Below are 12,060 nucleotides of genomic sequence, written 5' to 3'. Positions count from 1 at the left end.
AAAATATTTTTAGTGTAAATAACTCAAGCAGGTTGTCAAAAACTTGGACTTTGCAGTCAGATAAATCCAGGTTTCAATTAAAGCTCTGCCACTCACTAACTGTATGGCTTTGGGTAAATCAATGATTTCATTAGGAGCACCAAATTCAAGATTTGTAAAAAAGAAATAATAATAACTGGCTTGTAGAATTCCTTTAATGGTTAAGTTCGATTGTATAATTTTCCTAATAAATACTACAACGTTATGAATAATAAATGGTGGTTGTAAATTTGTTATTGTTTCTTCTAGATTCTAAAAGGCTACATGTGGAACCATGTCTGTTTTAATTTCTCCACATCTCCTAGGAAAAAAAGGTATACATATAGTTTGCCTAAGGACTGAATCAATCCCCTTAGAAGTATTTTTATTCTGTATATCTGATTGAGAACTTTTAGGATATGCTTAGGATATTTTAAACATGATAGCCACTGGCCCATAAATAACAATCATAAATGAAGAACTCCATGACTTAACATTTACTTCCAGGATTTTTTTCCATCTTACAATATTATGGCAGATATTTCTAGGGCAACTCAAAAGATATACTTTCATGTGCTCAAGTTATTTGTGAGAGACAGATACACACACACACACACACACACACACACACACACACAAAATCAAGTGAACGGGGCCCTACCAAAATGAGGGGAGAAATAAAAACTTGTACTTTCCCTTTAAAAAGTAAATTTGTTCTATACTTTAGCCATAGATACAAAAAATAATTTTCACTGAAGGAAAAGGGAGATATGGAGCATATTAATACTCTCAGACACTATCAGCAGGTGGCCAGAACATGTGCTCTGATTCCGTAGGTTGGAAGTTTGCACTTTATAGCCCTGAGGAGAACAACCACGCACTGATTAATATTCAACCATAGAAGGTATTTCGCCATTTCTGTTCATGAAACCCAGCAACTGCCAAAACTCCTTATTTAATGCCTCTGACTCATTTCCATCTTTCCTAATATCTGACCACACCTGGGCATTTAAGCCTACTTGGCATGAAATGAGTGTTACCAACTTGACAAACTTTTATTCTGGTCTTGATACTGAGACCCTTAGGTTAGGAAACTCTTGAAAGCAGAGACTTGTTTGTCACAGATGGAAATACTTGACTTGTTAATAAGAAGGTATTTGTGTAAGCTTGCCAAGGAGCACATTCGACTGTCTCTGAATAAATGAGCAGTGTCGTCACTGTCCTTCAGGGAGAGCACCTCCTATGGTGCCGTCACCAATTAGCTCTTCCCTTCCTTCCCTTCTCCATCTCCGGTAGACATACGCTTCAGTTGTTTGTGTTCTAAAGCTTCACAGGGTTGGTTTCTGTGGGGAGTTAGGAGAATTATAACACTATATGACCTTTTTATAATGTGGCTCCTTAGTTACAGAGAGTACACATTTTATGGTCCTCTGTGCCACACTCTTTGCAAGCAAAAGCATGTATGTTTCCCCCAAGGTTTACTGACCCATATTTGATAAGAAGAAAATGTTCATATTTACGATTCATAACTTGATATTTTGATATTTTATTAATCACCACAATCATAATTAATATATTCATCACCATTTTCCTTCTTTTTCAATGGTGAGAACATTAAAGAGCTACCCTTTTAGCAAATTTCAAGGATGCAACATTATTGTTAACTGTAGTGATCATGGTGTACATTAGATCTCCAGAACTTATTCAGCTTGTGTAACTGAAACTGTACCTTTATACCACTATCTCCTCATTTATTCATTCCCCTATCCCAGCCACTGACAACCAACATTCTACTCTCTACTTTTACAAGTATAACCATTTTAAACTCCACATAGATGTGCAATCATGTAGTATTTGTTTTTCTGTGTCTGGCTTATTTCGCATAGCACGATGTCCTAAAGCTTCACCCATATTCACAATGGCCAAAATATGGAAGCAGCCTAAATGTCTACTGACAGATTAATGGAAAAGAAAATGTGAAACACACACATGATCACACAGACAATGAAATAGTATGCAACCTAATAAAAGAAGGAAATCAAACATGGTTTTAAAAAGAGGTTTACCCAAGGAGATTACAAGTTAATTGTTAAAATAGTAAAACTCTGGGACAGACTAGATCATTTTTGTAACTGGACATTGAAATTCATCTCCCACTCCTTACCCTACTGAAAAAAAATGGACAAATCGACTTGAAAGTGGCTTCTAAGTAATTAGTAAAAGCAGACCTTGGCTGAGCATTGTGATGCTTTCCTGATACAGAGACTGCAAGGGAGCCACAGCATAAGCAAAGCGAGCAGCTGGTTGTGAATGTGATTTGCTTGATCCACACTGTGATGAGCTCTACAATGTTTCAATTTTTATTTAGTTACATATTTAAAATTAGGGAATTTCACATCATCGACATAATTGGCTTCTTTTAAACAAAGAAGCTGTAGCACATGGCATCATTGGAACTATATTCCTACATGACAACATTGGCTAGGACTGGGTAATTGCCTTCAAGAGAGGCACACACTCTATCTACTCTTTCAGTCTTCATTATTTCCCATACTTTTCCTATCTCTTATGCTTAGTATTGATTGCTATGTATAAGATGAAATACGGCCTTTAAGTGTGCAAGCCTTGGTAAACTGTCTATGAGGTGCTTTTGTTCTGTCTTATAATTAAGTTTCAACCAATAAATTTCTAGAGTATGAGTCATCGTATGGGAAAATAAAAGTCATCAGTGTAGCCACATGTATTAGTTTTCTATTGCTACTATAACAAATTTGTATAAACTTAGTAATTTTAAAAAGCACACATTTATTCTCTTATAGTTCTGAAAGTCAGATGTCTGGAATTTGAGTCTTACAGGCCAAAATCATGGTATGGACAGGAATAGTTCTTTTTAGAGTCTCTGAAGGGAGAATCCATCTCCTTGCCGTTTGCATCTTCTAAAGGGTGCTAATGGCTAGTGCTTTGTTCATTTTATAACTTCAACCCCCAGTCTAGTTACATCTATTCTGACTTTGAATCTCTTACCTCTCTTTAGTAAAGACCAGTGTGATGACATTAAACCCATCAGGATAATCACCTCCTCTCAAGAATTTCAATTTAGGCTGGGAGTGGTGGCTCATGCCTATAATCCCAACACTTTGGGAGGCTGGGTTGGGAGGTAGGGGAATCGTCGGATGTCAGGAGTTCCAGGCCAGCCTGGCCAACATAGCAAAAACCCATCTCTACTGAAAATACAAAAATCAGCCAGGCATGGTGGCAGGAGCCTGTAATCCCAGCTACTTGGGAGGCGGTGGCAGGAGAATTGCTTGAACCAGGAGGCAGAGGTTGCAGTGAGCCAAGATGGTACCGCTGCATACCAGCCTGGGGGATAAGGTGAGACACTATGTCCAAAAAAAAAAAGTGATGGTATGTGTAAAGTATCTTTTCTGTAAGATATTTGTGTAAGACAAATTATTCAGAGATTCTGGGAATGAGGATGTAGACACACTTGGGGAACCATTATCCAGCCTACCACATCATGTCACTGCTCAGACCAACAATTCATGAAGACAAATTCATTGGTGTAAAAGGTTTATTTTAATAAAGCCCTTTAAGCTTATAAACAAAGATCTCATGATGAAGTAGCACAGAAATAGGAAGAGACAGGAAGCCATCTTTGGACTTTCAACCAAAAAGTGCTTTTAATTGTATAAAAGATTTTTGTAATTTAAAAATGACTCGAAATGATACGTTTATGAAAAGCTGTACTTTATACATCACCAGAAAAGTGTAGCTTTTGTCAGAATTTTAATTACCAACATATTTCCATTTAGAAACTTTCATTCAATAAAACATTCTCAGTTTACTCCTCAACTTCTTTTTTCATTTGTAAATGCTTACAAACAATCTAACCATTGCTATGGATCAGAAATTGAAAAAAAGCAAAATGTTAAGCTAAGGTTGACATTATACTGGACTGAGCTTAAGGGCTGGAAGGAGGGAGAAGCGGCCTAGAGTTAGATTACTGTAGAGGCCAGAAACACTTCTTGGGAGACTAAAGAAAAGTTCACTGAGTGGAATCAGGGGCTCAATGTGGTGTTCTCCCCACCATGAACATCTTCTGTTACTGTTGTCCTGGAAATTTGTTTTATATAATTTATTAACTGGAATGGTGGGTAGAAGCAGAGAAAGTTATTGAAAAAAAAAATGACCTGTGGTAGCCAAACTGAAAGCTTAGTGACTACGTCTTAGTCTGGATCTTCCAGGAAATAGAGCCCGAGGCAAAATGTTATTTTTCTTTATTACTACACGGTGTGAGTTTAGGAATGAGAGTAAAAGAAAAAGACCTAGGCATACAGAAAGATTCAGTATCAGGGGGAGATGCCAGACTTGTCACCACTTGGTACTAAATACAACTAGTTTCCTCTAGAATCTTTCTGCAGAAAGCAAAATAATTACTTCAGAGAAAAGTTCACCTTGGGGACACAGAGAAATATTTATATGCCATCTTCTATCTCTCATTGGTAAAAGTGTTCCCCCTGAGATATTAATTCTAACACTTTGATAGTACATACACTCATCCATGTGTTCGTTTCAAGAAGGCTTAGAAAAGGAAATGAAAGGTGTAGTGCATAAATGCTATGAAGTACATTCAGATAGTTCTTGTTTGAAGTTAGTTACGGCAGATAACTGGGTTAAGGCCAGTTACTTAGGCAGGTGAGGCTAAAAGAATCTGAAATGGCATAAAAATGCTCTTGGACACATCTTGGAATTATTCTATCTTGTATGCTACCATGAAATCATGATCCCCAACTCATTAATAGATGTCACTCTGATGGAGAAATAAAAAAGAATTCCATTCAGGATGAGCGAGTTAAACAAACTATCAAAACAGAGAAGGAAAGATAACACTGACAAGGAAATCCAAGGAGACGTCATCAGTGTATCTGACTAAAGGTCCCCAGTATTCTCCTCCTTCACAAAGAAGGATGGAAATAACAAGTAGATAACTTCACATTGAATGGAGTGTCTAGCAGAGAACACTTGAAGTAAGCAAGGAAGTGACAAATGCCCTCTGAGACATGGAAATTCTGGATAGCAGCATAAAGAGGAAAGCAAAGCACCCAGCCAAGATTGCCTCAGAGGCAACAGGAACTTTTCATTGCAGGAAAAAGGTAAGCGCAAATATATAATGCCAATACTGTTAGAGCTGAATATGATTATCAAACTGAAAAGCTTCTGCACATTAAAGAAAACAATTAGGAGAGGGAAAAGACAACCTGCAGGATGGGAGAAAGTATTTGCCAACAATTAATATGACAAAAGGATAATGCCTACAATGTATGAGAACTCAAAGTATGCAACAACAAGAAACCCAATTTAAAAATGAGCAAATGGTCTGAATAGATGCTGTTCCAAAGAAGACATACAAATCCCAATAGCTGTCTGAATAAATGCTCAACATCACTAATTATAATGGAAGTGCAAACCAAAACCACAATGAAATATCTCAGCTCTGCTGGAATGGCCATGATAACGATAAAAGTAACATACGCTGGTGTGAATGGAGAGAAGATGGAACTCTTATAAACTAATAGTGAGAATGCGTATTGGTACAACTATTTTAAAAGACAGCATGGGGGTTCCTTAGAAAACTAAAAATAGAACTGCCATATAATCCATCAATCCTACCATTAGGTATTCCCTCCCTAAAAAAATTAGTATATTAGAGAAATATCTGTACCCCTTATTCATTATGGCAGTATTCACAATAGCTGAGGTATGGTATGTAATCAACCTAAATGCCCATCAGCAGATTAATGGATTTTAAAATGTGGTATATATGTGCAGTGGAATACTTCTGAGACACACAAAATAATTCAATCCTGTCATTCTTGACAACGCAGATGAGACTGGATGGCATTATAGTAAGTGAAAGATGTCATGCCCAGAAAGATAAATACCATCTGTTCTCACTTATATGTGGGAGCTAAAATATTAAGCTGTTAGAAGTGGAGACTAGACAGACATAAAAAATGAAATCATGTATTTTGCAGCAACTTGGATGGATCTGGAGGCCAGCGTTCTAAGTGAAATACTTCGAGAATGGGAACAAAATACTCCATGTTCTCATGTGCAAGTGGGAGCTAAGCTATGGGTACGGAAAGACCTATAGAGTGGTATAATGTACATAAGAGACTCGGAAATGGAGAAGTAGGGAGGAAGGTAAGGAATAAAAAACTACATATTGGGTAGAATGTATAGTACTCAGGTGATAGGTGCACTAAAACCTCAGACTTCACCACTATAAAATTAATCCATGTAACCAAAAACCACTTGCGCCCCCAAAAAAACTGAAGTAAAGAAACATACATATCTTAAATAAAAATAAATAGCAGAATCGTAGTGAGTAGAGGCTGGAAAGTGCAGGCGGCAGGGTGGATCGGGAGGGAAAATTGGTAGAGGCTGCTCAACGAATACAGAATTACAGCCAGAAGTGAGTCCTTATTTCCGGGGTTCTATCGCACTGGGAGGTGACCACAGTCAACAAGGATGAACTGTGTATTTTGAAGTAGCTGGAAGAGAGAATTCTGATGTGCCCAACACACACACAAAAGGTGTTTTTCAGGTGATAGATCTGCTAATTACACTGACTTGATTATTACACATTGAATGCATGTCAAAATATCACTCTGTACCACATACACACACTTTTTATGTATCGATTAAAAAAACAAAAATTCAACTCAAAAGAAATAAATTTACCCAGAACAAAGTATAAATAATGAAGCAATTTTAAATTTGTACAAATTATATGTTTCGTATTATCTAAGATTTCTCGAACTTGAACTCCCCACCTCAGGTGATCCGCCCGCCTTGGCCTCCAAAGTGCTTGGATTACAGGCGTGAGCAACCGTGCCTGGCTATGTTAGCTAAGATTTCTTAAGCTGCAACGTGCCACATGCTTTTGTATAGCCAGGAAGCTAAAAATGATTTATATATTTTTAAATTAAAATCATAGTAATATTTTGTAACAATAAACATTTTATGAAATTCAAATATCCGATATCCATGTCTGTTAATAAAATTTTATAGAGGCACAGTCATGATGTCTTACATAGTATATGTGATTTCATCCCTATTACAAAGGTGGAGTTGAATAGTTGCAACAGAGACCACACAGTGTGCAAAGCCTAGTATATTTATTATCTGTCCCTTTACCTAAAATAAAAATGTTGACCTCTGATCTAAGACATAAAATAGGGAATTCATAAACAAACACAATTAAGTAAAACATATATCTATGAATCAAACACGTATACATAATAACTGGAAACTCAAGAAAGAAAATATATAGTAAATTGATTTTAAAACACCCAAAAAATGAGATCAACTCTATACTTGACACAGGTAGAAAATAATTAATGTATTGGAAGATAGTACTGAAGAATTATTCAGAACACATGGCAGAGTAAAAGCAGAAAATGTGAAAAAGAAAATAATCGTGAAAAATCAAAAAATAAGTGACAGAAGCAACACAAAATAGAAGCCATAAATATATACAAAGCAAGTCACTAAGATTTAATTTGAATGAAATGCTCAGAATACGCAAAAGTAAAGAGACAGAAATTAGATTAATGGTTGCCAGAGACTGTGAGGAGAGAACAGAGAGTAACTGCTAATGGCTCAGGAGTTTCCTTCTGTGGTGATGAAAATATTCCAAAATGAAACAGTGGTGTTGATTAAACAACTCTGAAAATACTAAGAACACTGAATTGGGTACTTTAATTGGCCGAATTAGGTAATATGTGAATTTATGTTTCAATGAAGCTGTTATTTAGAAAATGATCAAAATGATAGACTGAAAGTGAGCGACATCAGCAAGAGAGGCCACGTGGGAAACAGCAAGGGCTCTTTCTTTCAGACATAAACACCTGAAAATCTAGCCCCAAATGTCCAGGACTAACTCGATTAGAACTCCAAAAAATAGTCAAAGCTTTACCACAACAAAATCCCTTCCTTAGCTTGGTGGCAATCTTGAAGAGGGTAGCCCATGCTCCTAATGTGGGTTCCTTGTTCCAGAGAAAGAAGAGCAAATCTTCTTCTCAAATAACTATGTTTGTGTGTTCTGACCTATCTGAGGGCTCCCCAAAGAACTAATGCAAAGGTTTTGTCTTTATTTTGCCTAGCAGTGAAGTCTCTCACGGCAGAGAAGTGGCTGCAAAGAGGGCATTGATAGAAAATAATGGGGCCGGGCGCGGTGGCTCACGCCTGTAATCCCAGCACTTTGGGAGGCCGAGGCGGGTGGATCACGAGGTCAAGAGATCGAGACCATCCTCGTCAACGTGGTGAAACCCCGTCTCTACTAAAAAGACAAAAAATGAGCTGGGCACGGTGGCGTGTGCCTGTAATCCCAGCTACTCAGGAGGCTGAGGCAGGAGAATTGCCTGAACCCAGGAGGCGGAGGTTGCGGTGAGCCGAGATCGCTCCATTGCACTCCAGCCTGGGTAAAAGTTCTTTACTTAAATAAGGCCACAGCCACAAGGCTACTTTGCCGAGCTCTCGTGAGGAAGAGTGAGTGCCATTTCATTCTTTGTTCCAGTGAGTCATTGGTGCCACTGGGCCTCACCACCTGGCCTGTGTCATGAAGTCCCCCTCTTGACTGGGTCTAAGCCTTGAGTGGCAAGTGGGGAGCCTCCCAACACTTCCCTGGAAAGTGTAGGCAAGTAAATTGGAGATTATTTTCTTGGAGAGTCTCATTTTTCTCACCAAAAGTGAGGTAGAGCTTCTGAAGCGAATGGTTCTTTTTTAATTATAAAAAATGTTTTTATTTATTTATTTGCAGGCCCAGCCAAACTTGACTAGAAAAGAAGCCCGGGCAGGGGTTTGGACGAGCCCGTGTCCTGTAGCGCGCTCCAACCAACTGGGAGGCCGTGAAAGGGGGAGGGCGGAAGTGACCAGCCGTATCCCTCCGCGGGGCGAGAGGGTCCGTGGGGAGAGTCGGCGTCTCTCTTCTCCGCGCCAGCTCCCGAACGCGGAGCCGCATTCCTTGGCCCCCCACGCCCGCCTGGGGGGGATCCACCCCAATCACTCGAACCCGTGGAAGGCTTCCTTTCACCCTTGGGGAGACGAGCTTTCAACGGTCCCCTCCCTTGCTCCCAGCGCCTTCTCCCGGCGCCGGGTGCAAGGTCCCTTTAAGGCGACTGGGTCTTCCTCGGGTCAGACCGCTGCGGCGACGACCACGGGAGGTGAGTGAGCAAGCGCGCCTTCTCTCTCCGCACCCCCTGCTCCCGGGGTTCCGTTATGTTTTCTCTGGGCGAAGCTTTCCGAGGCCAGACAACGAGAGGGGGATGGGCCGGTACGAGCGCGGTGGTGGTGGCGGCGGGGTCCCGGTGATGCGCTCCCCCGAACACCGCCAGCGCCGCAGGCAGCAGGACCGGCCGTGGGGTGCGACGCGCGAGCGTGTGCGCGTGCGACCGGGGCCGCGGGAGCCACGCGAAGGGCCGGCGGCGGAGGTCCCACGCCCACGGCGCCCGCTGTGGTGCACACCCGGGCGCACTCGCGCCCCACGGCCCCTCACGGCCCGACGTTCACACGCACGCCCGGCGCGAGGCGTCTCGGGGGAGTGGGTGGTGCGAGCGCAGCTAGCTGGCCCGCGGCCAGCTGGGAAGGGGCTGGGGGGGGAGTGCTGCGCGGGCGCGGGTGGCGGGGAGAAGGCGTCTCTTCTCTGCGCCAGCTCCCGAACACGAAGTCGCATTCCTTGGCCCCCCGAGCCCGCCTCGGGGAAAGAAATCCACCCCAATCACTCGAACCCGTGGAAGGCTTCCTTTCACCCTTGGGGAGACGAGCTTTCAACGGTCCCCTCCCTTGCTCCCAGCACTTTCTCCCGGCGCCGGGTGCAAGGTCCCTTTAAGGCGACCGGGTCTTCCTCGGGTCAGACCGCTGCGGCGACGACCACGGGAGGTGAGTGAGCAAGCGAGCCTTCTCTCTCCGCACCCCCTGCTCCCGGGGGTTCCGTTATGTTTTCGCTCGGGGAAGCATTCCGAGGCCAGAAAACGAGAGGGGGATGGGCCGGTTCGCGTGGGGGTAGCGGCGGCGGGGGGGGCCGGCGATGCGCGCCCCCGACAACCCCCAGCGGCGGCGCGGCCCGTGGCAGGAGAGGCCGTGGGGTGCGACGCGCGAGCGCGAGTGTGAGTGCGTGCGACCTAGGCCGCGGGAGCCACGCGAAGGGCCTGCGGCGGAGGTCCCTGCCTGCCGGCTGGCAGGCCACCCGCCCCGCCCCCGGCGCACGCTGTGATGCGCACCCAGGCGCACTCGCGCCCCACGGCCCCTCACAGCCCGACGTTCACACGCACGCCCGGCGCGAGGCATTTCGGTGGAGTGGGCCGCGCGGGCGCAGCTAGCGGCCCACGGCCCGCTAGGGAAGGGGCGGGGGCGCGGGTGTTGGCGAGACGGCGGGGCGCTGCGGGAGGGTCTGGCGAGGGGACTCGGCGGCACGGCAGAGGGGGCGGGCGGCGGAGCGGCCCCTGGCTATGGGGGTGCGCGCCCCGTCCCGCCCAGGCCCAGCTTCAAGAGGGGTGGGAAGTTCATTTTGAGCCGGAGGAGGAAAATGAGTGATTGCTGAGCGGATCCCTTGTGTTAGGTAATCTCTGCTTGGTCTAATAGTACATCCTAAGCCTTAGTGCACTGTACCTAGTTTATGAAGTCTCCTCCCCGGGCCCCCAAATTTCTTTAGGGGATGGCGCGGTGATTTATAAAATGGGATGGGGCGGGGAATCTTTATTTTCTGGTGATTATGTCCTGCCGCGGTGGGCGCCGTGTTTATCCCGGGGACTGTTTTCTCTAGATTCTTGGCACCTTTTGCAGAGGAGTACTGTCATTGATCCACTTACTTTTTCTGCGTGTTGTTCTGATTTCCTTCCTCTCCAGAGGTGGGATTCCCTCAAACTGCTAGTAGTCCTGAACGTTTCTCGGCTTACTTTCTTAGACGTTCTTAGCTCAGAAAAAGGTAGTGCTGAACAGTCCTCAGAGTCATTTGGTGGCCAGTCTCATTTTCCAAATGGAGATTAAGACACAGTTGTATCATCTCAGAGCAGCTGCTGTTTTGGTGCAGGGGGTAGCCGGTCCCTCCATGCTCGTAGACAGATATCACCAGAGCTCAAAGCTCCACAAAAATGGGGTTTTGCCTTTTTTTTTTTTCTTTAAACAGGGTTTCACTCTTGTCGCCCAGGCTGGAGTGCAGTAGCTGGATCTCTGCCCACTGCAATCTCCGTCTCCCGGGTTCAAGTGATTCTCCTGCCTGAGCCTCCCAAGTATCTGGAATTACAGGCATGTGCCACCACGCCCGGCTAGTTTTTAGTAGAGACAGGTTTCACCAGGTAGGCCGGGCTGGTCTCGAACTTCTGACCTCAGGTCAGAAGTAAAACCCACTGCGCCTGGCTGGGGTTTTAATTCTATAGTAGTTTACCCTACTAGATAAAAGGGAAACAGCGGGGGAGGGATGAATTTCGAGACCTCATTGCTCATGGTCTGAGAGCTTGAACTCTGAATTCGAACTGTGAGCACAATTGTTTTCAAGTTCGGGGTGCATAAAAAGTACCTTGAAGAGGCCGGGTGTGGTGGCTCAAGCCTGTAATCCCAGCACTTTGGGAGGCGGAGGCGGGTGGATCACGAGGTCCAGAGATCGAGACCATTCTGGTTAACATGGCGAAACCCCGTCTCTACTAAAAAGACAAAAAATTAGCTGGGCATGGTGGCGCGTGCCTGGAATCCCAGCTACTCAGGAGGCTGAGGCGGGAGAATTGCCTGAACCCAGGAGGCGGAGGTTGTGGTGAGCCGAGATCGCGCCATTGCACTCCAGCCTGGGTAACAAGAGCGAAACTCCGTCTCAAAAAAAAAAAAAAAAAAAAAAAAGCAAGTACCTTGAAGATTGTTAAATGTACAGTTTGGAGGGGCCTCATCCCCCAAGTTTATTTGATATTTGAATGGGGCAGAGGGGGGAATGTCATTTCTGTATTTTAAAATGAGTAGTCGTACAGTGGAGGCTGATTAACCGCTACTTTG

The 12,060-nt window shown here is 44.0% G+C and overlaps 1 protein-coding gene across 16 annotated transcripts in view; it reads left to right on the top strand.

The window, feature by feature from the left end:
- The first annotated feature begins 8,960 nt into the window (after positions 1 to 8,960).
- LOC103790920 (uncharacterized) overlaps positions 8,961 to 12,060 on the top strand; it is a 69,716-nt gene continuing 66,616 nt past the window's right edge. For 6 of the 16 annotated variants that reach the window (XM_078355728.1, XM_078355730.1, XM_054247512.2 and 3 more), the window contains exon 1: positions 8,961 to 9,245. The gene's annotated coding sequence lies outside the window, so the exon portion shown is untranslated. Of the gene's footprint in view, positions 9,246 to 9,933; positions 9,961 to 10,590; positions 10,640 to 12,060 lie in introns of those variants that run through there. The other 10 variants (XM_078355726.1, XM_078355714.1, XM_078355723.1 and 7 more) reach the window with 2 other exon arrangements.

Source organism: Callithrix jacchus, chromosome 18, assembly GCF_049354715.1.
Source record: "Callithrix jacchus isolate 240 chromosome 18, calJac240_pri, whole genome shotgun sequence".
Classification (NCBI taxonomy): domain Eukaryota; kingdom Metazoa; phylum Chordata; class Mammalia; order Primates; family Cebidae; genus Callithrix; species Callithrix jacchus.
This window is presented reverse-complemented; position numbering and strand designations above follow the sequence as displayed.